Source organism: Somniosus microcephalus, chromosome 22 (assembly GCF_052327205.1).
Source record: "Somniosus microcephalus isolate GS21.2 chromosome 22, FLI_Smic_1.0, whole genome shotgun sequence".
NCBI classification, from domain to species: domain Eukaryota; kingdom Metazoa; phylum Chordata; class Chondrichthyes; order Squaliformes; family Somniosidae; genus Somniosus; species Somniosus microcephalus.
In genome coordinates, this window is record NC_141008.1 from 12687467 (window position 1) to 12714205 (window position 26739).

General features: G+C 51.7%; 1 protein-coding gene across 2 annotated transcripts in view; it reads right to left on the reverse strand.

The window, feature by feature from the left end:
- atp2a3 (ATPase sarcoplasmic/endoplasmic reticulum Ca2+ transporting 3) overlaps positions 1–26739 on the reverse strand; it is an 824766-nt gene that overhangs the window by 680878 nt on the left and 117149 nt on the right. The gene's annotated exons all lie outside the window — the stretch shown is intronic.

Consider the following 26739-nt stretch of genomic DNA (forward strand, 5'->3'; position numbering starts at 1 on the left):
AGTGGCCCTCATCTCCATGGCAACGGGTGCATATTGATTTTGCTGGTCCATTCATGGACTCAATGTTTTTAATAGCCGTGGATGCGCACTCGAAATGGCCTGAGGTGATCAAAATGTCCTCCACCACCACGGAGAAAACTATTGCATTCCTACGGACCATTTTTGTCAGGAACGGCTTGCCAGAGCAGATTTGCTCTGATAACGGACCACAGTTTGTGTCCGAAGAGTTTCGAAGATTTATGAGAAGGAATGGGGTAAGGCATTACACATCCGCCCCGTATCATCCAGCCACAAATGGATTGGCTGAGAGGTTCGTACAAACCTTTAAAAAAGCAGTAAAGGCCATGTGCGATGACGACATTCCACTGCAGCATAAGGTGGACAATTTCCTGTTAGCCTACAGAAATGCGACACATGCAGTCACCAACCAGGCCCCGGCCATGATGTTCTTTAACCAAAGGTTGAGATCTCGTCTGGATTTGCTCAGACCAAATGTACGAAGAGATGTTGAGAATAAGCAATTCCAGCACATCAATGAGAAGCCGACAAGGAGCTTCAATGTAGGGCAACTAGTCTTGGCCCCCGACTACCGAACAGAGAAATGGCAACCAGGAACGATATGCACACGGCAGGGGCCACTAATGTACACAGTGGATGTTGGGGAGAACATTGTGAGGCGCCATGCTGACCAGATCCTAGAGTCACAGGAACGAATCAACCCCATGTCTCGGCCATACGTACCTGGTGAGGAACCCGACGTACAGGTCGCATCCACCTCAGAAACAATAGCATTGGAAGCTGATGAATCAACTGACGACAGGGTGCTAGAATCGCCTCCGCACCAAGAGCGAGACACTCGGGAAAGGCGTGATCCAGAAAGAATCAGGACGCCTCCCCAGAGACTGAATATATGAATGGACTATTTTCATATAACATTGTATATTAAAAATGTTAATTGTTAAATGAGTATTATGGTACTGTTAATCTAAAAGGGGAGGAATTGTAATGTATGTAATGTATATATACCTTAAGGGAGAGAACTACTTTTTACAGCTCCTGTATACTGTAGTACCGGCAGTGACCACACCTGTATATAAACTCTGAGTAGTGATCTGTACAGTTAGTTCTAGAGTAACCCTCATTCAGTAAACACCTGTTGAATCGTTCCCTGCAATCTGTTGTCTGATTATTGAAGGACACAACATTAAGATACATGGACATAACACCCTGCTTTGTCTCTGGTCTGCTCTGCTTCTGTCTTCCTGCCCTTTTTTGTACTTCATACTATGTTACCCTGCCTTTATTGTGCTATATCCTGCCTTGCAAATGTGGTTTTCTCCTGTCTTTGTAATACCCTATCCTACCCTACCCTACCCTTCCCTGCCCTGCCCTACCCTGCCCAGTCCTGCCCTGCCCTACCCTGCCGTGCCCTGCCCAGTCCTACCCTGCCCTACCCTACCCTGCTCTGCCCTACCTTGCCCTACCCTGCCCTGGCCAGTCCTACCCTGCTCTACCCTGCCCTACCCTACACTGCCCTGCCCTACCCTGCCCTACCCTGCCCTACCCTACCCTACCCTGCCCTACCCTGCCCTGCCCTACCCTACCCTACCCTGCCCCACCCTGCCCTGCCCTACCCTACCCTGCCCTACCCTACCCTACGCTGCCCCACCCTGCCCTGCCCTACCCTACCCCACCCCGCCCTGCCCTACCCTACCCTGCCCTACCCTGCCCTGCCCTACCCTACCCTGCCCTGCCCTACCCTGCCCTACCCTGCCCTGCCCTACCCTGCCCTACCCTGCCCTACCCTGCCCTACCCTACCCTGCCCTACCCTACCCTGCCCTACCCTGCCCTGCCCTACCTTGCCCTGCCCTACCTTGCTCTACCCTGCCCTACCCTGCCCTGCCCTACCCTGCCCTGCCCTGCCCTACCCTGCCCTACCCTACCCTGCCCTACCCTACGCTGCCCTACCTTGCCCTGCCCTACCCTGCTCTACCCTACCCTGCTCTACCCTACCCTGCCCTACCCTATGCTGCCCTACCCTGCCCTGCCCTACCCTGCTCTACCCTACCCTGCCCTACCCTGCTCTGCCCTGCCCTACCCTACCCTGCCCTGCCCTACCCTGCCCTGCCCTGCCCTACCCTGCCCTACCCTACCCTGCCCTACCCTACGCTGCCCTACCTTGCCCTGCCCTACCCTGCTCTACCCTACCCTGCTCTACCCTACCCTGCCCTACCCTACGCTGCCCTACCCGACCCTGCCCTGCCCTACCTTGCCCTGCCCTGCCCTACCCTGCCCTGCCCTACCCTGCCCTGCCCTGCTCTACCCTACCCTGCCCTACCCTGCTCTACCCTACCCTGCCCTGCCCTACCCTGCCCTGCTCTACTCTGCCCTGCCCTGCCCTGCTCTACCCTGCCCTGCCCTGCCCTACCCTGCCCTGCCCTATCCTGCCCTGCCCTGCCCTACCCTGCCCTACCCTACCCTGCCCTGCCCTACCCTGCCCTGCCCTGCCCTGCCCTGCTCTACCCTGCCCTGCCCTACCCTGCCCTGCCCTACCCTGCCCTACCCTGCCCTGCCCTACCCTGCCCTGCCCTACCCTGCCCTGCCCTACCCTGCCCTGCCCTACCCTGCCCTGCCCTGCTCTACCCTGCCCTGCCCTACCCTGCCCTGCCCTGCCCTGCTCTACCCTGCCCTGCCCTACCCTGCCCTGCCCTGCCCTACCCTGCCCTGCCCTACCCTGCCCTGCCCTACCCTGCCCTACCCTGCCCTGCCCTACCCTGCCCTGCCCTACCCTGCCCTACCCTGCCGTACCCTGCCCTGCCCTACCCTGCCCTGCCCTACCTTGCCCTGCCCTACCCTACACTGCCCTGCCCTACCCTGCCCTGCCCTACCCTGCCCTGCCCTGCCCTACCCTGCCCTACCCTACCCTGCCCTGCCCTACCCTGCCCTGCCCTACCCTGCCCTGCCCTACCCTGCCCTACCCTGCCCTGCCCTACCCTGCCCTGCCCTGCCCTGCCCTGCCCTACCCTGCCCTGCCCTACCCTGCCCTGCCCTACCCTGCCCTACCCTGCCCTGCCCTACCCTGCCCTGCCCTACCCTGCCCTGCCCTACCCTGCCCTACCCTGCCCTACCCTGCCCTGCCCTACCCTGCCCTACCCTACCTTGCCCTGCCCTACCCTGCCCTGCCCTACCCTGCCCTGCCCTACCCTGCCCTGCCCTACCCTGCCCTACCCTGCCCTGCCCTACCCTGCCCTGCCCTACCCTGCCCTACCTTGCCCTGCCCTACCCTACACTGCCCTGCCCTACCCTGCCCTGCCCTACCCTGCCCTGCCCTACCCTACCCTGCCCTGCCCTACCCTGCCCTACCCTGCCCTGCCCTACCCTGCCCTACCCTACCCTGCCCTGCCCTACCCTGCCCTGCCCTACCCTGCCCTGCCCTACCCTGCCCTACCCTACCCTGCCCTGCCCTACCCTGCCCTGCCCTACCTTGCCCTGCCCTACCCTACACTGCCCTGCCCTACCCTGCCCTGCCCTACCCTGCCCTGCCCTGCCCTACCCTGCCCTGCCCTACCCTGCCCTACCCTGCCCTGCCCTACCCTGCCCTGCCCTACCCTGCCCTGCCCTGCCCTGCTCTACCCTACCCTACCCTGCCCTACCCTGCCCTGCCCTACCCTGCCCTGCCCTACCCTGCCCTACCCTACCCTGCCCTGCCCTACCCTGCCCTGCCCTACCCTGCCCTGCCCTACCCTGCCCTGCCCTGCCCTGCTCTACCCTACCCTACCCTGCCCTACCCTGCCCTGCCCTACCCTGCCCTGCCCTACCCTGCCCTGCCCTGCCCTACCCTGCCCTGCTCTACTCTACCCTGCCCTGCCCTACCCTGCCCTACCCTACCCTGCCCTGCCCTACCCTGCCCTGCCCTACCCTGCCCTGCCCTACCCTGCCCTGCCCTACCCTGCCCTGCCCTACCCTGCCCTGCCCTACCCTGCCCTGCCCTACCCTGCCCTGCTCTACTCTACCCTGCCCTGCCCTGCCCTACCCTGCCCTACCCTACCCTGCCCTGCCCTACCCTGCCCTGCCCTACCCTGCCCTACCCTGCCCTGCCCTGCCCTGCCCTGCTCTACCCTACCCTGCCCTGCCCTACCCTGCCCTACCCTGCCCTGCCCTACCCTGCCCTGCCCTGCCCTGCCCTGCTCTACCCTACCCTGCCCTGCCCTACCCTGCCCTGCCCTACCCTGCCCTGCCCTGCCCTACCCTGCCCTGCCCTACCCTGCCCTGCCCTGCCCTGCTCTACTTTACTATGCCCTGCCCTGCCCTGCCCTGCCCTACCCTGCTCTGCCCTGCTCTACCCTGCCCTGCCCTACTTTACTATGCCCTGACCTGTCGTGCCCTACCTCTGTGCTATCCTGTTTCTGTTCTTCTTTGTGCTGGCGATTTCCTCTGATCGTTTGCCTTATTGAAAAATAAATCTTTGTTTTGTCAACTTTCAGACAGACCATAGAGCACGACAACTGGACGGAGCTGAACAGGACTTGCAGCCAGGGGCGAGTGTGACCAGAAAGTAGGAGCTAAAATAGTCTGACTGCAACACAGGGCGATGGTGAAGAGAAAGAGAGGTGACTGTGCCTGCTGTGCGGAGTGAGGTGAAGCAAGCGCTCATGTAGACAGCTGACTGAGATTCTCCACTTTGTTTGGTGTTGAAAGTGAGCCTGGAATTCCAGTAAAGAGCCAAGATACTGCAGTCTTGAACCCAGGCCTTCGTTTTCTGCTTCTCTTTAAAGCTTGACAGTATTAGGCATGAAGGCTACTGTACGACACCAATCGACAATTGGTGACCCAAAGCGTGGAGATGGTAGGGGAGGAGAAAGAGAGTAGGAGACAGGGCAACATTGCAACAGGAGTGTGGGTGTTGGGGGTGACATGGCCAGAATCATGCTAGTGGAGGAGAAGTTAAAAAAAAAAAATTTAAATCACGGGATTGGGGGTAATATTCTGGCATGGATAGAGGATTGGCTATCTAACAGAAGGCAGAGAGTTGGGATAAATGGTTCATTCTCGGACTGGCAATCAGTAACTAGTGGTGTTCCGCAGGGGTCAGTGCTGGGTCCCCAACTCTTTCCAATCTATATTAACGATTTGGAGGAGGGGACTGAGTGTAACATATCAAAGTTTGCAGATGATACTAAGATGGGAGGGAAAGTAGTGAGTGAGGAGGACATAAAAAACCTGCAAGGGGACATAGACAGGCTAAGTAAGTGGGCAGAGATTTGGCAGATGGAATACAATACTGGAAAGTGTGAGGCAGGAAAAATCGTAGAGCAAGTTATTATCTTAATGGCAAGAAACTGGAAAGTACTGAATTACAAAGGGATCTGGGGGTCCTGGTGCACGAAACTCAAAAGGTTAGTATGCAGGTGCAGCAAGTGATTAAGAAGGCCAATGGAATGTTGGCTTTTATTGCTAGGGGGATAGAATATAAAAATAGGGAGGTATTGCTTCAGTTGTACAAGGTATTGGTGAGACTGCACCTGGAATACTGCATACAGTTTTGGTGTCCATACTTAAGAAAAGACATACTTGCTCTCGAGTCAGTACAAAGAAGGTTCACTCGGTCAATCCCAGGGATGAGGGGATGGACATATGAGGAGAGGTTGAGTAGATTGGGACTCTACTCATTGGAGTTCAGAAGAATGAGAGGCGATCTTATTGAAACATATAAGATTGTGAAGGGGTTGGATCGGGTGGATGCGGGGAGGATGTTCCCGATGATGGGTGAAACTAGAACTAGGGGTCATAGTCTTAGAATAAGGGGCTGCTCTTTCAAAACTGAGATGAGGAGGAACTACTTCACTCAGAGGGTGGTAGGTCCATGGAATATGCTGCTCCGAAAAGCTGTAGAAGCTACATCATTACATAAATTTAAAACAGAAATAGACAGTTTCCTAGAAGTAAAGGGAATTAAGGGTTACAGGGAGCGGGCAGGAATTTGGACATGAGTCTAGGTGCGGATCGGTCATGGCCCTGTGGGTAGCGGAGCGGGCCCAGGGGCCGTGTAGCCTGATCCTGCTCCTATTTCGTGTGTCTAATTCTGTTAGATTCAGGAGATGGTTCTGTGATAGTGGATTGGCGGTTAGGATCAGATCAGCCATGATCTTATTGAATGGCGGAGCAGGCTCGAGGGGCCGATTGGCCTACTCCTGCTCCTATTTCTTATGTTCTTATGTTCTTATGTAAAATGGTTTCGTGGATCTTCCACTGAAGTTACAGTAGACAATTGGGAGAAATTCACCACCTGTATTATTCTGCTGCTAAAGTATCTGAATGCTTGAAAATGATGCTCAGTTACAGCTTCCTCGTGTTGTGTTTGAAGCCACAGAGTTTAATTGTTCAGTAGACGAAGGCTCGGGCCAGTCAGAGTTTAATTGTTCAGTAGACGGAGGCTCGGGCCAGTCAGAGTTTAATTGTTCAGTAGACGGAGGCTCGGGCCAGTCAGAGTTTAATTGTTCAGTAGAGGGAGGCTCGGGCCAGTCAGAGTTTAATTGTTCAGTAGACGGAGGCTCGGGCCAGTCTGAGTTTAATTGTTCAGTGGAGGGAGGCTCGGGCCAGTCAGAGTTTAATTGTTCAGTAGAGGGAGGCTCGGGCCAGTCAGAGTTTAATTGTTCAGTAGAGGGAGGCTCGGGCCAGTCAGAGTTTAATTGTTCAGTAGGGGGAGGCTCGGGCCAGTCAGAGTTTAATTGTTCAGTAGACGGAGGCTCGGGCCAGTCAGAGTTTAATTGTTCAGTAGACGGAGGCTCGGGCCAGTCAGAGTTTAATTGTTCAGTAGAGGGAGGCTCGGGCCAGTCAGAGTTTAATTGTTCAGTAGACGGAGGCTCGGGCCAGTCAGAGTTTAATTGTTCAGTAGAGGGAGGCTCAGGCCAGTCAGAGTTTAATTGTTCAGTAGACGGAGGCTCGGGTCAGTCAGAGTTTAATTGTTCAGTAGACGGAGGCTCGGGCTGTAATGATATCAGCAAATAGTGATGTTATTTGCCTGTTTGATTATCATGCCTTACCAGCATAGTTGCATGTATTGATTACTTATGCCTGACCAGCAGAGGTCATGTGAGAGACAAGCAGTTTGGTTTAGTTTCAGTTTCGTTCTAGATGCTTCACTAGCATCGTGTCTCCTGTAAAGCTATATCAAGAGTTGAACAGACTTTAGATTAAAAAGACATTCTCTTTCATAAATGTCTCGTCATTGAACCCACAAAGAAATCAATACACTGGCCAGTCAGAGTTTAATTGTTCAGTAGACAGAGGCTCAGGCCAGTCAGAGTTTAATTGTTCAGTAGACGGAGGCACGGGCCAGTCAGAGTTTAATTGTTCAGTAGACAAAGGCTCAGGCCAGTCAGAGTTTAATTGTTCAGTAGACGGAGGCTCGGGCCAGTCAGAGTTTAATTGTTCAGTAGACAGAGGCTCGGGCCAGTCAGAGTTTAATTGTTCAGTAGACGGAGGCTCGGGCCAGTCAGAGTTTAATTGTTCAGTAGAGGGAGGCTCGGGCCAGTCAGAGTTTAATTGTTCAGTAGACGGAGGCTCGGGCCAGTCAGAGTTTAATTGTTCAGTAGACGGAGGCTCGGGCCAGTCAGAGTTTAATTGTTCAGTAGAGGGAGGCTCGGGCCAGTCAGAGTTTAATTGTTCAGTAGACGGAGGCTCGGGCCAGTCAGAGTTTAATTGTTCAGTAGACGGAGGATCGGGCCAGTCAGAGTTTAATTGTTCAGTAGACGGAGGCTCGGGCCAGTCAGAGTTTAATTGTTCAGCAGACAGAGGCTCGGGTCAGTCAGAGTTTAATTGTTCAGTAGAGGGAGGCTCGGGCCAGTCAGAGTTTAATTGTTCAGTAGAGGGAGGCTCGGGCCAGTCAGAGTTTAATTGTTCAGTAGACAGAGGCTCGGGCCAGTCAGAGTTTAATTGTTCAGTAGACGGAGGCTCGGGCCAGTCAGAGTTTAATTGTTCAGTAGAGGGAGGCTCGGGTCAGTCAGAGTTTAATTGTTCAGTAGACGGAGGCTCGGGCCAGTCAGAGTTTAATTGTTCAGTAGATGGAGGCTCGGGCCAGTCAGAGTTTAATTGTTCAGTAGACGGAGGCTCGGGCCAGTCAGAGTTTAATTGTTCAGTAGAGGGAGGCTCGGGCCAGTCAGAGTTTAATTGTTCAGTAGAGGGAGGCTTGGGCCAGTCAGAGTTTAATTGTTCAGTAGAGGGAGGCTCGGGCCAGTCAGAGTTTAATTGTTCAGTAGAGGGAGGCTCGGGCCAGTCAGAGTTTAATTGTTCAGTAGACGGAGGCTCGGGCCAGTCAGAGTTTAATTGTTCAGTAGAGGGAGGCTCGGGCCAGTCAGAGTTTAATTGTTCAGTAGACGGAGGCTCGGGCCAGTCAGAGTTTAATTGTTCAGTAGAGGGAGGCTCGGGCCAGTCAGAGTTTAATTGTTCAGTAGAGGGAGGCTCAGGCCAGTCAGAGTTTAATTGTTCAGTAGACGGAGGCTCGGGCCAGTCAGAGTTTAATTGTTCAGTAGAGGGAGGCTCGGGCCAGTCAGAGTTTAATTGTTCAGTAGACGGAGGCTCGGGCCAGTCAGAGTTTAATTGTTCAGTAGATGGAGGCTCGGGCCAGTCAGAGTTTAATTCTTCAGTAGAGGGAGGCTCGGGCCAGTCAGAGTTTAATTGTTCAGTAGACGGAGGCTCGGGCCAGTCAGAGTTTAATTGTTCAGTAGACGGAGGCTCGGGCCAGTCAGAGTTTAATTGTTCAGTAGACGGAGGCTCGGGCCAGTCAGAGTTTAATTGTTCAGTAGACGGAGGCTCGGGCCAGTCAGAGTTTAATTGTTCAGTAGACGGAGGCTCGGGCCAGTCAGAGTTTAATTGTTCAGTAGAGGGAGGCTCGGGCCAGTCAGAGTTTAATTGTTCAGTAGAGGGAGGCTCGGGCCAGTCAGAGTTTAATTGTTCAGTAGAGGGAGGCTCGGGCCAGTCAGAGTTTAATTGTTCAGTAGACGGAGGCTCAGGCCAGTCAGAGTTTAATTGTTCAGTAGACGGAGGCTCGAGCCAGTCAGAGTTTAATTGTTCAGTAGACGGAGGCTCGGGCCAGTCAGAGTTTAATTGTTCAGTAGAGGGAGGCTCGGGCCAGTCAGAGTTTAATTGTTCAGTAGACAGAGGCTCGGGCCAGTCAGAGTTTAATTGTTCAGTTGAGGGAGGCTCGGGCCAGTCAGAGTTTAATTGTTCAGTAGACAGAGGCTCGGGCCAGTCAGAGTTTAATTGTTCAGTAGATGGAGGCTCGGGCCAGTCAGAGTTTAATTCTTCAGTAGAGGGAGGCTCGGGCCAGTCAGAGTTTAATTGTTCAGTAGACGGAGGCTCGGGCCAGTCAGAGTTTAATTGTTCAGTAGAGGGAGGCTCGGGCCAGTCAGAGTTTAATTGTTCAGTAGAGGGAGGCTTGGGCCAGTCAGAGTTTAATTGTTCAGTAGAGGGAGGCTCGGGCCAGTCAGAGTTTAATTGTTCAGTAGACGGAGGCTCAGGCCAGTCAGAGTTTAATTGTTCAGTAGACGGAGGCTCGGGCCAGTCAGAGTTTAATTGTTCAGTAGAGGGAGGCTCGGGCCAGTCAGAGTTTAATTGTTCAGTAGATGGAGGCTCGGGCCAGTCAGAGTTTAATTGTTCAGTAGAGGGAGGCTCGGGCCAGTCAGAGTTTAATTGTTCAGTAGAGTGAGGCTCGGGCCAGTCAGAGTTTAATTGTTCAGTAGAGGGAGGCTCAGGCCAGTCAGAGTTTAATTGTTCAGTAGACGGAGGCTCGGGCCAGTCAGAGTTTAATTGTTCAGTAGACGGAGGCTCGGGCCAGTCAGAGTTTAATTGTTCAGTAGACGGAGGCTCGGGCCAGTCAGAGTTTAATTGTTCAGTAGACGGAGGCTCGGGCCAGTCAGAGTTTAATTGTTCAGTAGACGGAGGCTCGGGCCAGTCAGAGTTTAATTGTTCAGTAGACAGAGGCTCGGGTCAGTCAGAGTTTAATTGTTCAGTAGAGGGAGGCTCGGGCCAGTCAGAGTTTAATTGTTCAGTAGACAGAGGCTCGGGCCAGTCAGAGTTTAATTGTTCAGTAGACGGAGGCTCGGGCCAGTCAGAGTTTAATTGTTCAGTAGACGGAGGCTCGGGCCAGTCAGAGTTTAATTGTTCAGTAGAGGGAGGCTCGGGCCAGTCAGAGTTTAATTGTTCAGTAGACGGAGGCTCGGGCCAGTCAGAGTTTAATTGTTCAGTAGACGGAGGCTCGGGCCAGGCAGAGTTTAATTGTTCAGTAGAGGGAGGCTCGAGCCAATCAGAGTTTAATTGTTCAGTAGAGGGAGGCTCGGGCCAGTCAGAGTTTAATTGTTCAGTAGACGGAGGCTCGGGCCAGTCAGAGTTTAATTGTTCAGTAGACGGAGGCTCGGGCCAGTCAGAGTTTAATTGTTCAGTAGACGGAGGCTCGGGCCAGTCAGAGTTTAATTGTTCAGTAGAGGGAGGCTCGGGCCAGTCAGAGTTTAATTGTTCAGTAGACGGAGGCTCGGGCCAGTCAGAGTTTAATTGTTCAGTAGACGGAGGCTCGGGCCAGGCAGAGTTTAATTGTTCAGTAGAGGGAGGCTCGAGCCAATCAGAGTTTAATTGTTCAGTAGAGGGAGGCTCGGGCCAGTCAGAGTTTAATTGTTCAGTAGACGGAGGCTCGGGCCAGTCAGAGTTTAATTGTTCAGTAGACGGAGGCTCGGGCCAGTCAGAGTTTAATTGTTCAGTAGAGGGAGGCTCGGGCCAGTCAGAGTTTAATTGTTCAGTAGAGGGAGGCTCGGGCCAGTCAGAGTTTAATTGTTCAGTAGAGGGAGGCTCGGGCCAGTCAGAGTTTAATTGTTCAGTAGACGGAGGCTCGGGCCAGTCAGAGTTTAATTGTTCAGTAGAGTGAGGCTCGGGCCAGTCAGAGTTTAATTGTTCAGTAGAGTGAGGCTCGGGCCAGTCAGAGTTTAATTGTTCAGTAGAGGGAGGCTCAGGCCAGTCAGAGTTTAATTGTTCAGTAGACGGAGGCTCGGGCCAGTCAGAGTTTAATTGTTCAGTAGACGGAGGCTCGGGCCAGTCAGAGTTTAATTGCTGCTTGTGTGGGCAGAATTGTGCGGGTTTGAAAGTGCTCGTCAGGTTCAGGCTGCAGGTCTGCAGTACCCAGCATTAAGCCATCGGATGGTTTCATTTCACTTTGTAAAGGCTGCATTGCATCTGTACAAAGCCTAAACTTTGAGTGTTCCAGGTGTCCTGCTTTTATACAATATGGCATCTATAGGACCGATGTGGAGTCTTGCAGCGTGTGATGCAGAGAGCCTAAGAAATAAAGACAAGAAAATGCCATTTGACCCATAAAAATTCATCTGTCCACTCCCCTGCCTGGCAGATTATCTCTCACTCTTTGAATAAAGAAGCTCTTCCTGACACGGATTTTAAACTTAGTCTTCAAAAGAGGGGAGATGAGATGTATTTTTACACAGCGAGTTGTTGTGATCTGGAGTGCGCTGCCTGAAACGGCAGTGGAAGCAGATTCAATAGGAACTTTCAAAGGGGAATTGGATAAATACTTGAAAAGAATAAAATATGCAGGACTACGGGGAAAGAGCAGGGGAGTGGGACTAATTGGATAACTCTTTTAAAGAGCCGGCACAGACACGATGGGCCAAATGGCCTCCTTCTGAGCTGTATCATTCTTTGATTCTAATTTCCATCTTTTCATTAATTTCCATTTCTCTCCACTGGTCCTATTGTCCTTCCCTACATTAACAACACTGACGACACTTCAAAGCACTTCATTGACTGTAAAGCACTTCGAGATGTCCTGTGGTCACGAAAGGCGCTATATAAATGCAAGTCCTCTGCTTCCCCCTCCTCCTTTAACACCCTCCTTAAAACTTACCTCTTTGACCAATCTTTTAGCCAATCTCCCTCTGTGGCTCGGGGTCAGATTTTGTCTGATAATCGCTCCTGCGATGAGCCTTGGGACGTTTTACTACATTAAAGGCGCTATCTGAATGCACGTTGTTGTTGTTGTTGTAGTAGCAGTGACCTGTGACACACTTCATCCTCTGAGATCTGCTAATGGATTTTGTGGGTTAGAGAAGAGACTGCTGCCCCTGCTTATCTCTAACGATGGTTAGCCCGTTAATTCCTGACTCTTTTGTTGCTTTACCTCTCGCTGAATCACAAGATCCGAGGCGATAATTAAATGTTATTGTTTAAGCAAAACGTACAAACAGAAATCGAGCTGAATGTTACCAGGGGCAGCTTGTTCAAGACTGAATTTAGGGAACAGTATCATTTTGATGTGTTTGTGGCCTTTCCTTCTGATGTATGAGGATGTTTTGCTCACTTTATTGGACTATGTTCTGCCCACCACACAGCACAATAGTCATTACTTCATATATCAAGAATGAATGTCTTACAACAGAGGAGCATTAATACATTTGGTTACTGGTGCAAATGTGTTGCTATGGCAATTTTTTAACTGAAATAAGTAACAATGACTAAACTCATGTTTACTGGAAAGTTAGCCTCCAAAGAACCTTTGATGCTAGATCAACTGTTAATTTTAAATCTGAGATTGATGGATTTTTGTTAACCAATAGTATTAAGGGATATGGGCCAAAGGCAGGTATGTGGAGTTAGGTCGCAGATCAGCCATGATCTCACTGAATGGCAGAACAGGCTCAATGGCCTCCTCCTGTTCCTATGACACCTGTTACTTTTTAAAATTTGTTTATGGGATCTGGGCGTCGCTGGCAAGGCCGGCATTTATTGCCCATCCCTAGTTACCCTTAGAGAAGGTGGTGGTGAGCAGCCTTCTGGAACCGCTGCTGTCCGTGTGGTGATGGTACTCCCGCAGTGCTACTTGGTATTTTGTTTCGTAGCGGTTAGTTACAACTGAGTGACTTGCTAGGCCATTTCAGAGGGCATTAAGAGTCAACCACATTGCTGTGGGTCTGGAGTCACATATCGGCCAGACCAGGTAAGGACAGCAGATTTCCTTCCCTAAAGGACATTAGTGAACCAGATGGGTTTTTACGACAATCCGATAGTTTCATGGTTACCATTACTGATACTAGCTTTTTATTCCAGATTTATTTAATGAACTGAATTTAAATTCCCCAGCTGCCGTAGTGGGATTTGAACTCATGTCTCTGGATCATTAGTCCAGGCCTCTGGATTACATTACCACTGCGCTACCGTTCCCTGAGAACATTTCACGGTTGGTGAGTTTCTTATAACTTCTTTCGGAGAATAAAATAAAAGAAAAGGGGCCAAACCCTGCAGCAACAAAAACAATCCTAAAGGTGAATCCTGGAGAGGCAGCCGGTGAGTTTGATGATACAAGCACCTGCATTGCCATTTTGGTCATTTCTCTTGTTGGATGCACCGTTCAGCTTCACAGACGCATTGAGAGTAAACAGAGGCACTTTTGGCCTAGAAATTCGTCTCGGGCGGTGGCGACCAGCGGGCGGTATCGGATGGGCCGCTCGTTATACGCAGCGCCTGATCTTCAGTTGGATTGACTGCGATGGAAGTGCTGTGTATAAGGAGTGGCCGATTCCTTCTGCACCACTGCCCGAGAGGAACTTCTAGCCCTGTGTGTCTCATTTATAATCGCATTTCTTTTAAAGAAAGAATTGAATACATGTTTTTTACTTCCTCTTTTCTAGCGAGCATTGTGTCTGAGATAGAATGCTCTTAATGGGTCCCTGCTAAGGTGGGGAAGTGCTTAACCACAGTGATAAAGCCTCCGGGCTCCTGGTTCTGTAATCTTGTTGCCATTTCTGTTGAAATGTTCCTACGAACTCGGTGGTGGTCAGCAGTAATTGTTTTTAAAATTTGCTGACGAATAGACATGCCACAACCCTGCCCTCACGGTGGGGAACCTTTGCCTGCAGGGAACGTGAACTGTGGATTGGGTGTGACAGTCTTGTAACGCTGCTAAATCTCATGCATCAAGTGCTCGCTGACCTACATTGGCTCCCGGTCCGGCAACGCCTCGAATTTAAAATCCACATCCTTCGGTTCAAACCCCTCCATGGCCTCGTCCCTCCCTATCTCCGCCAGTCCTATAACCCTCCAAAAACTCCGCATTCCTCCAATTCTGGCCTCTTGAGCATCCCGATTTCCTTTGCTCCACCATTGGTGGCCGTGCCTTCAGCTGCCTGGGCCCTAAGCTCTGGAATTCCCTCCCTAAACCTCTCCGCCTCTCTACCTCTCTCTCCTCCTTTAAGACCCTCTTTAAAACCTACGTCTTTGACCAAGCTTTTAGTCACCTGTCCAAATATCTCTTTCCGTGGCACGATGTCATTTAGTCTGATTACACTTCTGTGAAGCGCCCTGGGACGTTTTACTCCGGTAAAGGTGCTGTGTAAATACAAGTTGTTTTTCTTACCTGTGACCCAGGCTCCCTTTAAGCCAGGGTTCCCCACTGGGAGCATGGGATGCTGGGATTATCCTTATGATCTCTCACCCATTGTGGACTCTGAGACTGGAGGGAGCAAACCCACAGACACGGGCCGCCATGTTCGCTTCGAACAAGGCCAAAGACAAAGTTTCCGTCTTAACGCCGCTGGTCTTGACGATGGATGAGGTGCCCGCCAGACTCGGGGGGGAGCCTCACACATAAATACTAATCGGTGGTCCTATGACATCAGTAGGACCTCGATGGCATGGTAACGGCATCCTGAGCAGAGCGCCCACTGCGGCCAAACCACTCAGTGACACCAGGTCCGAAGGCAGCGAGGCCCTTCGAGGTGAGGAACATACTTTGTGTTACACAACTAAAGTCTGGTCCTCTGCAGTCCCGGGCCCCCTCCCACTTCCCCACCTGTGAGATCCTGCCCACCCTCCCCCTTCCACCCCCCCCCCCCGCACAATGTGTGATGGCAAGCCTTCCCATAGTGCTGGTAGGCAGTGGGCAGCCCGAACCTCTCCCGCTCGCTGCCCAGCTGCTGCTTTTCACCTGTTTCGGGCATGTAGATGGTCCAGGATGTGTGGATGAGGCCTGGGAATTAAAAAAAAAACAGGCCTGAAATTTATGCCGGGAGGGGGCGCGTGTCGCACTCACCCAACACGCCCCCCCATCCCCCCCCCACCCACCGCCTCCTGATATCAGCCCCTTTGAGAGCTACTGTGGCATTTCAGCTTCAGGGGAAAGAAGTGCCACAGTGTCTCCTCCGATAGCCCAGTGCGGGGCTGAGTGCGGGGCTGCACCATACAGACTCAGACAGGACCAGTTTTGACCCCTGGTGTCCTTCACTCGGTTAGCTGGGGTGACAATAGGACTTCAACAACTGGACTCAGCGCCCTGGGATGGGATAGGGAAGGGACGCTAACAATTGCGATCGTGATTTAAAGTGCGTGCATATCGATGTCGGGTGAGGTTAGAGTTGGGGTTGGTTGTGATGCCCCAACAATGTTAACTAATAACAACCAACAAAACCTAGAGGGAAAGATATTTTAAAAATGGGAACCGCTTCATTTCAGTTGGTTATTTTACAACCTTGAATTAGTGCTGATGATGTCACGGGGTCACGGCACGACCTCTGGCAGCACTTTTAATTGGATAACGATATCTTGTATTTACTGCTGTCTCACACGGAAGTGTGCAGTATAAATAGAACGGCTGGCCTGTGGAAAATAACCCAACTCTTGGCACTGGGGAGGATGACCACTTCCCTTTGGGATCATGAGTGATGTCATCCTGATGTGAATTGTTTCCTGCATCCTACCGCTCTCTGTCAGTAATCCCCAATGTGTGGAGAACTGAGCAGTTCCACGACTCCATAAACCTCCAGTTCTCATGCCCAATGCTCCGCAGCAGTGTTTCCTCTTTCACAGATGTTAGAATGGAAAGCTTGTCTGCGGCTGGAAATCCCCCAGCTACATTTATCCCTCACACTGCGTGTTCATTTTCTCAAGGCTTTCCTCTCCTCTTCTGAAGGCACAGGTGGGAGGTGCAGTTCCACCGCCCTCCAGCATCTCACCCAAAGTGTCAGACGTGGTGGGAATCTGGAACTCTCTCCCTCAAAAGACCGTTGTCGCAGGGTCGATTTCAAGACTGAGATCGATAGATGTTTGTTGGGTAAGGGTAGCAAGGGTTAGGGAGCAAAGGTGGGTAAGTGGAGTTGAGGTGCCGATCAGCCATGATTTGATTGAATGGAAAAAATGGTTCGAGATGCTTAATGGCCTCCTCCTGTTCCTGATGTTCCTAAAAGGCTCTGACATAGTATTACATAGTATTTCCAGCACAGAAGCAGGCCATTCAGCCCAACAGGTCTATGCAGGTGTTTATAAGAACATAAGGACATAAGAAATAGGAGCAGGAGTCGGTCATACGGCCCCTCGAGCCTGCTCCGCCATTCAATAAGATCATGGCTGATCTTCTATATCAACTCCACTTTCCCGCCCGACCACCATATCCCTAGATTCCTTTAGTGCCCAAGAATATACTCATCGACTGAGCATCCACAGCCCTCTGGGGTAGAGAATTCCAACGATTCACAACCCTCTGAGTGCAGAAATTTCTCCTCATCTCAATCCTAAATGGCCGACCCCTTATTCTGAGACTGTGATCCCTACTTCAAGACTCTCTAGCCAGAGGAAGCAGCTTCTCAGCATCTACCCTGTCAAACCTTCTAAGAATTTTATACGTTTCAATGAAACATAGAAACATAGAAGATAGGAGCAGGAGTAGGCCATTTGGCCCTTCGAGCCTGCTCCGCCATTTAATGAGATCATGGCTGATCATCCAAATTCAGTACTCTGTCCCTTAAGAAATATATCTAACTCCTTCTTGAATATATTTAATGAATTGGCCTCAACTGCCTTTTGTGGTAGAGTATTCCACAGGTTCACCACTCTCTGGGTGAAGAAATTCCTCCTCATCTCTGTCCTAAATGGCTTACCCCTTATCCTTAGACTGTGACCCCTGGTTCTGGACTCCCCGCCATCCGGAACATCCTTCCTGTATCTAGTCTGTCTAGTCCTGTTAGAATTTTATAAGTTTCAATGAGATCCCCTCTCATTCTTCTAAACTCCAGCGAGTATAAGCCCAATCGACCCAATCTTTCCTCATACGTTATTCCTGCCATCCCAGGTATCAGTCTGGTGAATCTTCGCTGCACTCCTTCCATGGCAAGAACATCCTTCCTCAGATAAGGCGACCAAAACTGCACACAATACTCAAGGTGTAGTCGCACCAAGGCCCTGTACAACTGCAGCAAGACATCCTTGTTCCTGCACTCAAACCCTCTTCTTTGCTCTAAACTCCAGAGAATATAGGCCCATTCTCCTCATAGGGCATCCCTCTCGTTCCAGCAATCAATCTAGTAAACCTCCCCCTTAAATGCATCTCTGCTAATCGCCTCAACCACTCCAGGTCTTCTACCATGGAAAGTATCAGAGCCAAGCACAATCAGGTCCTCAGCCATGTCCACGCGTGAAAACTTACCAGTAGGCCAATTGGATAGAGATTGTGAGTGGAAACCCTGGCTGATTGGAAGTCCTCTCAATGCGATGGAAGTCCGGCAATTTGTAGCACCTTCAGTTGCTGCTCTGGGTAAGTGCAGCAAACCCGGCACACACACACACCTGAGGCCTTCAGGGTCTTTCTAGCACCACACTGGGCAGTGCGCTTACCCATGAATCGATTGGGAGCTCTTACTCAGAAAGGCTTTAACAAAGCAAACTCAAAGCCTATAATGATTGTAAAAGAATTTCACACCATCTCATAGAAACTGCAGCACAGAAGGCCATAGGACTCAACATACCTGTGCTGTTGCTAGCTTCACACTGGAGGTATCTGCTCTAACAATGTGTCCCTGTACACCTTCATATTTTTCCTCTTCAAGTGTTTTTCTGGGTCCCAGGGTCAAAAGAAAAATGCAGCAAATTCTTGGCACAAGATTCAGTCTTAATGTTCTGCTTCTCCAGAATAATTTCTCCTCCCACCGCTCCCCCCCACTCAGTTTAGACTTATGCTTCCACCTTAAGAGAAAATCGCCTTGAAGTTCTCCGAGTTTTCCCAATCTTCTGCTGTAATGTTGGGCAGGAGAATTCCAGGAGAAACGGTGTAAATGAATAAAAATGGCCGTTCACGCCATTTCTCTGGAGCTTCTGCCGTCCCTCCACCGAGGTTATGGCATCAGATCGGGATCACCCCATGGAATTTCCCCTCAGTCGGTTCCCCCCATGAGCTATAAGGTAGATTTTCTGATGTGTCTCACCGGTAGTGACAATAAGCATGTTGCCCGGGGAGGCTGGAGAATTGAGCTAAGAAACCTCCGGCCCTGTATGTGCAAAGCCTGGTGTTCGCCAGTCTGGTTACACTACTGTCAGAGGAGGCTCTTGCTACTGGTAGGGCATTGTTAAGGGTGAACCAAATACTTATTTTAGGGTAAAGGTTACCGTAGCGCGATTCCCTGAATATTGTGCAGAAAATGCACCAACACTGTTGTAGGCCCATATCGGGTCACCAGTCCTCCCGGATTGTTCTGGGGTCTCCACAAATTAAATATTAATCTCCTGGATGCTGTTGAAGGAACCCAGGAGAAAAATCATAGGGGCATTATCAAAAATTGTATGTTTTTTTTCATTTCTGTTAAAAACTTTCGTTTATTAGTTATAAATGTTTTGGAGATGGGTATAAAGGATACTTGATGAGCAGTCAACAATCATTCAATTGGGTTACAATGAGGGTATTTTCCGAGGGGTCAGCGGGTGGGATTGGTGGCGGGTCGGGAGGGAAATTTGATTTTTTTGTCAGCGGGTCGGGATCCCGCTGTCAACCCACCACAACGCGCCTTTCCCAGTGGTGCGTGTGTGATCTCTGATCCGACCCAATCTGCAGAGGCAGGCGACCCAATTATTGCCTTGTTGACCGACCCTTAATAATGCATTTTACCTTACCTTTACACTTTAACCTCTCACCCATGGGGTCCTCGCTGCTCGTGGACCACGTCTGTTAACCTGAGGCGGGAATTAAATGGCCACTGAATCAGCTGATTAGTTGACAGCTTGAAATATGCTATAAAAGCTCCCACCTCACAGCTTTTCACTTTCCAAGCGCAGAAGCTGTTGCTTACTCCATTTGGAATGCAGATTGAGCTTTATGCAGGTTGCAAGTGTTTGGATCCAACTCTCCAGCCAGTCTGACCTCATTGGAACAACCTCTCTCACCACTGACAGATCGCTTCTGTCATCTCAACTTCAACTGCCATCTATCCCATCAGCATGGGTACCGTTTATACTGTTTCACCTTGGTCCTCAGAATCTGACCAGAATCAGCCCCAACACCAGAACCAGGCACACCAGCAGCACCAACAACAACACCACCAAACTTCTCCTCAATGCCCTGATGCTGCACAGGACAGAGGGCATCAGCACCCGAGCTCATTGCTGCCCGGGACGCCAGGTATGGCCTCACCATAGCCAGATTTACTTCACTTGATGCTGTACACCCTGGCTGCCACGTGATGCACCAGGTTGGCACCACCCCACACCAACACCGTAAATCATCCCTACAATACCCAAGCCATTCCCTTCACACTCACCACCATTGCGGGGGGTACCGTTATGTCTTATCATTCACTGCAACTCACTAAGACACTTCCAAAGGTGCACACAAATCTGTCCAAGACCGCAAAGTGTTGAAAAATAAAGGTTTCAATGTTTGACACCACATTAACAGAAACTTTACACGACATTGCATAAAAGACCCAAGTGGTTACACGTGTGTGTTGTTAGTTGGTATGATTGCACTAGGATGAGGGTGAGTGTGAGGCGTGGCTAGTAAGATGTGGATGTGATAAGGTAGATAGATAAAGAGGGATGGGTGGAGGTGCAAGGTAAGTTGGTGTGAGTAAGGATGTGCAGGAGTAGGGTAGGGAAGGCAGAGTGAAGGGGATGTGATGAGTGGCACAGCAGGATGAAGGTGCATGTGGCTTTGTACTAATGTTTCATGATCTACTGAGGTCATTGAAAGGTTTGCGCCTCTGCAGCCTGGTCCTCCTGACCACATCCCTGCTTGTGTCCTGTGCAATGTGCAACCAGGCTGCGTTGGTGTCCTGGGGAGGTCTCTTTCACCCATGGGAAGGGAAGAGGACCTCCCTGCGTGCTGTGGCTCCCTCCATAAGCATATGGAGGGAGTCATGGGAGAGCCTGGTTGCAGCCCTGCACCATTGTGCAGTGCTTGTCAGTGTTTGCCGCACCTCAATGCTGTAGAACACTGACAGCACAAATGTCAAAACAAAGTTGGTCATGAATGACGTCACCAGACCCGCTCCATCTAATTGACCCGGGAAATGCGCTGGGCGGGCTTAACAAGCCCCAGCAATGTAAATTCCTTTTAGGCAACGGGATGGAGCCAGCAGCGGGGCTGTGACCCACCACTGACGTTGCCCGCCCTATACCCGCTGAAGTAAGGAAAATCCCGGCCAACGAGTCTGTTCACTTTCCGATTGGTGTGGATGGCGTACATCGCGAGGATTGACATGTCAGGTGACCAATAAAGAAAGATTTACATTTATATAGCACCTTTCACGTCTCGAAGCCAATGAAGTACTTTTGAAGTGTAGTCACTGTTCTAATGTGGGAAACGCAGCAACCAATTTGCGCACAGCAAGCTCCCACAAAACAGCAATGTGGTAATGACTGGATAATCTGTTTTAGTGATGTTGATTGAGGGATAAATATTGGCCAGGATACCGGGGAGAGCTCCCCTGCTCTTTGAAAAAGTGCCATAGTGTGGCGGAACCACCAGAGGATTACAGACAATTGTATATCATTCCTTTTACAGCAATGTAGTACAGCTGGGGGCTGCACCTTTAATGTATCTGTTAACTGTACTAGGGCTTCTTTCCTGTACTCCACGTGATGACGTCATGCCGTCCGTCACGTGATCTCTCAACGGCGGGAAGAACGTGATGACGTCATGACGTCAGAGCTCGGAACCTTCTAGCACTAGAGCTCGGAACCTGCTGGCAGTAGAGCTCGGAACCTGCTAGCAGTTGAGCTCGGAACCTGCTAGCAGTTGAGCTCGGAACCTGCTAGCAGTTTCCAGAGAGGCTTTCAAGCAGACCAGACCTATTTGCATTGTATCCTACAGTTTCCTGTACAGCTTCGTTTGTTCATTAAATTTTATTGTTTTTGATTTTCTGAGTCGATCTCAATTCTTCGGCTAGGAACCCCAGTTCCTACAATAGGATCTTTTACGTCAACCCAAGAGAGCAGACGGGGCCTCGGTTTAACATCTCATCTGAAAGACGGCACTGATCTGACAGTGCAGCGCTCCCTCAGTACTGCACTGGAGTGTCAGCCTAGATTTTTGCGCTCAAATTTCTGGAGTGGGATTTGAACCCACAACCTTCTGACTCAGAGGCGAGGGTGCTGCCCACTGAGCCACGGCTGACACAATGGCAGGAATGTGGGGGCAGGTCAATTGAAGGTTGGTGGTCATGTGATGAAACCTCCCAGAATATGGCCAACCAGAGCTGGCAAACCTCGGCCCATATAAAATGGCTCCTTGGAGAAGTCATTCCCTGGGCTATTTCTTCAAGCTGATGCTAACCTCACTGCTTTGGTTCTTTGGGCCTCCTACTTGAAGATTTCATTCTTTATAAATACATTTGCAGATTTTTTGCAGACAGGAAAAGCAAGACCTACATTCTTTCAAAGACGACTAGTTCCTATCAATCACAGAAACAAAGAAAGAACTTGCATTTAGATCACGCCTTTGGTGACCTCAGCACGCCCCAAAGTGCTTAACAGCCAATGAAATACTTTTGAAGTGTAGTGCGTTCCTACTGTTGTAATGTAGGAAACCTGGCAGCCAATTTACACACAGCAAGCTCCAACAAACAGCATTGAAATAAATGACCAGATAATCTGTTTCTGGCGGAGTTGGTTGAGGGATATATATTGGTCAGGACACCGGGAGAACTCCCCTGCTGCTCTTCCAATAGTGCCATGGGATCTTTTATATCCACCTGAGGGGATAGACAGGGTTACAGTTTAACTTCTCATCTGGAAGACGGCACCTCCGACAGAGCAGCACTCCCTCAGTACGGCCCTGAAGTGTCAGCCTGGATTCTGTGCTCAAGCCTCTGGAGTAGGGCTTGAACATACGACCTTCTGACTCAATGGTGAGAGTGCGACCCACTGAGCCAAGGCTGGCGCCTTACACAGGGGAATAGGGGAATATCTTCTATGTTTCTATTTATCTTCTATGTTTCTATTCTTAAGGCTAAAGGGATCAAGGGACATGGGGAGAAAGCAGGGACAGGGTACTGAATTTGGATGATCAGCCATGATCTCATTAAATGGCGGAGCAGGCTCGAGGGGCTGAATGGCCTACTCCTGCTCCTATCTTCTATGTTTCTATGAATAGCAAACACAGCCTGGCTTCCGTGACCGCTGCTGGAGTTTGGATGTGTGTAGCTGCCATATGGAACTCTCCTGTTCTTCTGCCACGGGATCTTTTACGTCCAATAACACAGGACCCATCCTGTCTCATCTGAACAACAGTACCTCCACTGAAGTGTCAGCCTAGGTTCTGGTGCTGAGATCTCTGGAGTGAGACACTCAGAGGTGAGAGTGCTATCACTGAGCCCCAGAGTCTCAGCCACAGAGTCACCAATTGGCGTCAGGAGGCAGAGTTCCGGGCTGCAATTACACAACAAGGGTTCTTCTATGATCCCACCTCCCAGTGGGAAGTCATGCTCAGAGATAGCCCCCTCTGACCCACACTCCCTGCACACACAGGTCATGCTCAGAGATAGCCCCCTCTGACCCACACTCCCTGCACACACAGGTCATGCTCAGTGATCGCCCCCTCTGACCCACACTCCCTGCACACACAGGTCATGCTCAGAGATAGCCCCCTCTGACCCACACTCCCTGCACACACAGGTCATGCTCAGAGATAGCCCCCTCTGACCCACACTCCCTGCACACACAGGTCATGCTCAGTGATAGCCCCCTCTGACCCACACTCCCTGCACACACAGGTCATGCTCAGAGATAGCCCCCTCTGACCCACACTCCCTGCACACACAGGTCATGCTCAGTGATCGCCCCCTCTGACCCACACTCACTGCACACACAGGTCATGCTCAGAGATAGCCCCCTCTGACCCACACTCCCTGCACACACAGGTCATGCTCAGTGATCGCCCCCTCTGACCCACACTCCCTGCACACACAGGTCATGCTCAGTGATAGCCCCCTCTGACCCACACTCCCTGCACACACAGGTCATGCTCAGTGATCGCCCCCTCTGACCCACACTCCCTGCACACACAGGTCATGCTCAGAGATAGCCCCCTCTGACCCACACTCCCTGCACACACAGGTCATGCTCAGTGATCGCCCCCTCTGACCCACACTCCCTGCACACACAGGTCATGCTCAGTGATCGCCCCCTCTGACCCACACTCCCTGCACACACAGGTCATGCTCAGTGATAGCCCCCTCTGACCCACACTCCCTGCACACACAGGTCATGCTCAGTGATCGCCCCCTCTGACCCACACTCCCTGCACACACAGGTCATGCTCAGAGATAGCCCCCTCTGACCCACACTCCCTGCACACACAGGTCATGCTCAGAGATAGCCCCCTCTGACCCACACTCCCTGCACACACAGGTCATGCTCAGTGATCGCCCCCTCTGACCCACACTCCCTGCACACACAGGTCATGCTCAGAGATAGCCCCCTCTGACCCACACTCCCTGCACACACAGGTCATGCTCAGAGATAGCCCCCTCTGACCCACACTCCCTGCACACACAGGTCATGCTCAGAGATAGCCCCCTCTGACCCACACTCACTGCACACACAGGTCATGCTCAGAGATAGCCCCCTCTGACCCACACTCCCTGCACCCACAGGTCATGCTCAGAGATAGCCCCCTCTGACCCACACTCCCTGCACACACAGCTCATGCTCAGAGATAGCCCCCTCTGACCCACACTCCCTGCACACACAGGTCATGCTCAGTGATCGCCCCCTCTGACCCACACTCCCTGCACACACAGGTCATGCTCAGAGATAGCCCCCTCTGACCCACACTCCCTGCACACACAGGTCATGCTCAGAGATAGCCCCCTCTGACCCACACTCCCTGCACACACAGGTCATGCTCAGAGATAGCCCCCTCTGACCCACACTCCCTGCACACACAGGTCATGCTCAGAGATAGCCCCCTCTGACCCACACTCCCTGCACACACAGGTCATGCTCAGAGATAGCCCCCTGTGACCCACACTCCCTGCACACACAGCTCATGCTCAGAGATAGCCCCCTCTGACCCACACTCCCTGCACCCACAGGTCATGCTCAGTGATCGCCCCCTCTGACCCACACTCCCTGCACACACAGGTCATGCTCAGAGATAGCCCCCTCTGACCCACACTCCCTGCACACACAGGTCATGCTCAGAGATAGCCCCCTCTGACCCACACTCCCTGCACACACAGGTCATGCTCAGAGATAGCCCCCTCTGACCCACACTCCCTGCACACACAGGTCATGCTCAGTGATCGCCCCCTCTGACCCACACTCCCTGCCCACACAGGTCATGCTCAGTGATCGCCCCCTCTGACCCACACTCCCTGCACCCACAGGTCATGCTCAGTGATAGCCCCCTCTGACCCACACTCCCTGCACACACAGGTCATGCTCAGTGATCGCCCCCTCTGACCCACACTCCCTGCACACACAGGTCATGCTCAGAGATCGCCCCCTCTGACCCACACTCCCTGCCCACACAGGTCATGCTCAGTGATCGCCCCCTCTGACCCACACTCCCTGCACACACAGGTCATGCTCAGAGATAGCCCCCTCTGACCCACACTCCCTGCACACACAGGTCATGCTCAGTGATCGCCCCCTCTGACCCACACTCCCTGCCCACACAGGTCATGCTCAGTGATCGCCCCCTCTGACCCACACTCCCTGCACACACAGGTCATGCTCAGTGATAGCCCCCTCTGACCCACACTCCCTGCCCACACAGGTCATGCTCAGAGATAGCCCCCTCTGACCCACACTCCCTGCCCACACAGCTCACTGCTGGAATCACGCTCTTGGGATTGGTGAAGATCAAAAAATCTTCCAGACAGGTTTTCTCCTGCTTTACTCCTGGTACAGCTGCTTTGGGTGACCGGCACTTTAGGTGAGGTCGCCTCTACTTTGAGGCTGTTGATGTTGTGCACACTTCGGGCTCGATTTTCATCGGGCCGTTGAGGCGGGATTGGAGGCATGTGGGTGGAGGCGTGTGGGGGGTTAAAATTGCAAAAACTGGCGGGTGGGCCCAACCCCGCCTCCATCCCGCCTCCAAGCAATTTTCATTAAATCGTGTCTACTGGTCCAGTCTCCGTCCCGCATCCAAGAGGCGGGATAGGCCATTAAAGCTCTTAACGAGCACTGAATTGCCTCTATTATCCCATTTTGATAGGCCTTTGTGATTTTAACCCTTTTCCGACGTGAAGCACGCCTGCTCTGAAACACGACGGTGAAACCTGGCGGGAGCACAATTGGATTGCTGACTATTAGCTGCAGCTCCACCATTAAATAGGAGATTTGATCAGCCATCATTTGCAGGTGGCAGGACTTTGTTGTCTCAGGTCTGGGGGAACATTTAAAAGGCATAACCACAGCTGTGGAAGTTTGGAGCCTGACACCCATCTCCAGTGTGACCTCCTGGGAAACCCCTCTCGCCACCTTCACTGAGCGCTTCCTCAACTGAGGCATATACCAAGTAATCCTAAGCCCTCAATGTGGAAGTCCCATTAGCGAAATGCCACACGCCACAACTACAGCAGTAGCCATCAGATTTTTTATTTACAGTAACCAACTGATGGCTTTTTAACATAAAACATCAAATTTCACCCAAGTGACTGCCCTTGTGACTATTTGTGCAGTATCTTTCTCTTACGCATGCTCCTACGTGATGCTTCCCCTGTGGCTTCAGCAGATGTGGAGGCCCCTTGCTCACGTTCTTGCTGCTCCTGTCTCGACACCTTTGGCAGGCGTCCTCTGGGATTGTGAACCTATGAGGGCTCGTCAACAGTCTGCTACTCCTCATCTCAGTTGGGTGTGGACTCTGGTGGGGCTCTCATCGAGGGCTCTGCAATGGCATGGAAGTGTGAGCGCTTGGAGAGGAGCCCCCACTTCCTTGATGTCTGCCACCAACTTCCCTCTCATGTGTCAGGTCCCCCTCAGCGCTTGCAAGTGGCTTGAGAGCACCTTGCTGCACATCAGGGGGGCCATGGGGACCCATATCTGCACTGGCAGTCCTACTCAGAAGGACTTCCATGAAGGTCTGGTTTCTCTGTTCAATAGATGACCATCGCTTCTCCAGAGATGTCATTCTATTCAGAACACTCACCATGTTTTCTGCACTCTGGCGACTTATCACCTCAGTGGAGGTTGCCATCCTTTCCATGGTGATGCGTTCATGCACCAATGACTCCACAAAGGCTCTGCTCATGTTCGCTATGGACTCCTCCATTCGCTCCACACTCGCAGCGACCCTGGAGACAAAACCTGCCAGAAACTCCTACATCTGTTCCTGGAGTTCCAGCACCGCTGATCTTGTGGATGGACCCAGAGGCAGAGGGTCGATATGCAGCTGAGCCGAGCTGGCAGAGTCCTGCGCCCTCCGACTAGGACTCTCCACTGCTGTCCCTGTCTCCACCATCTGCTGATGCTCACTTGTG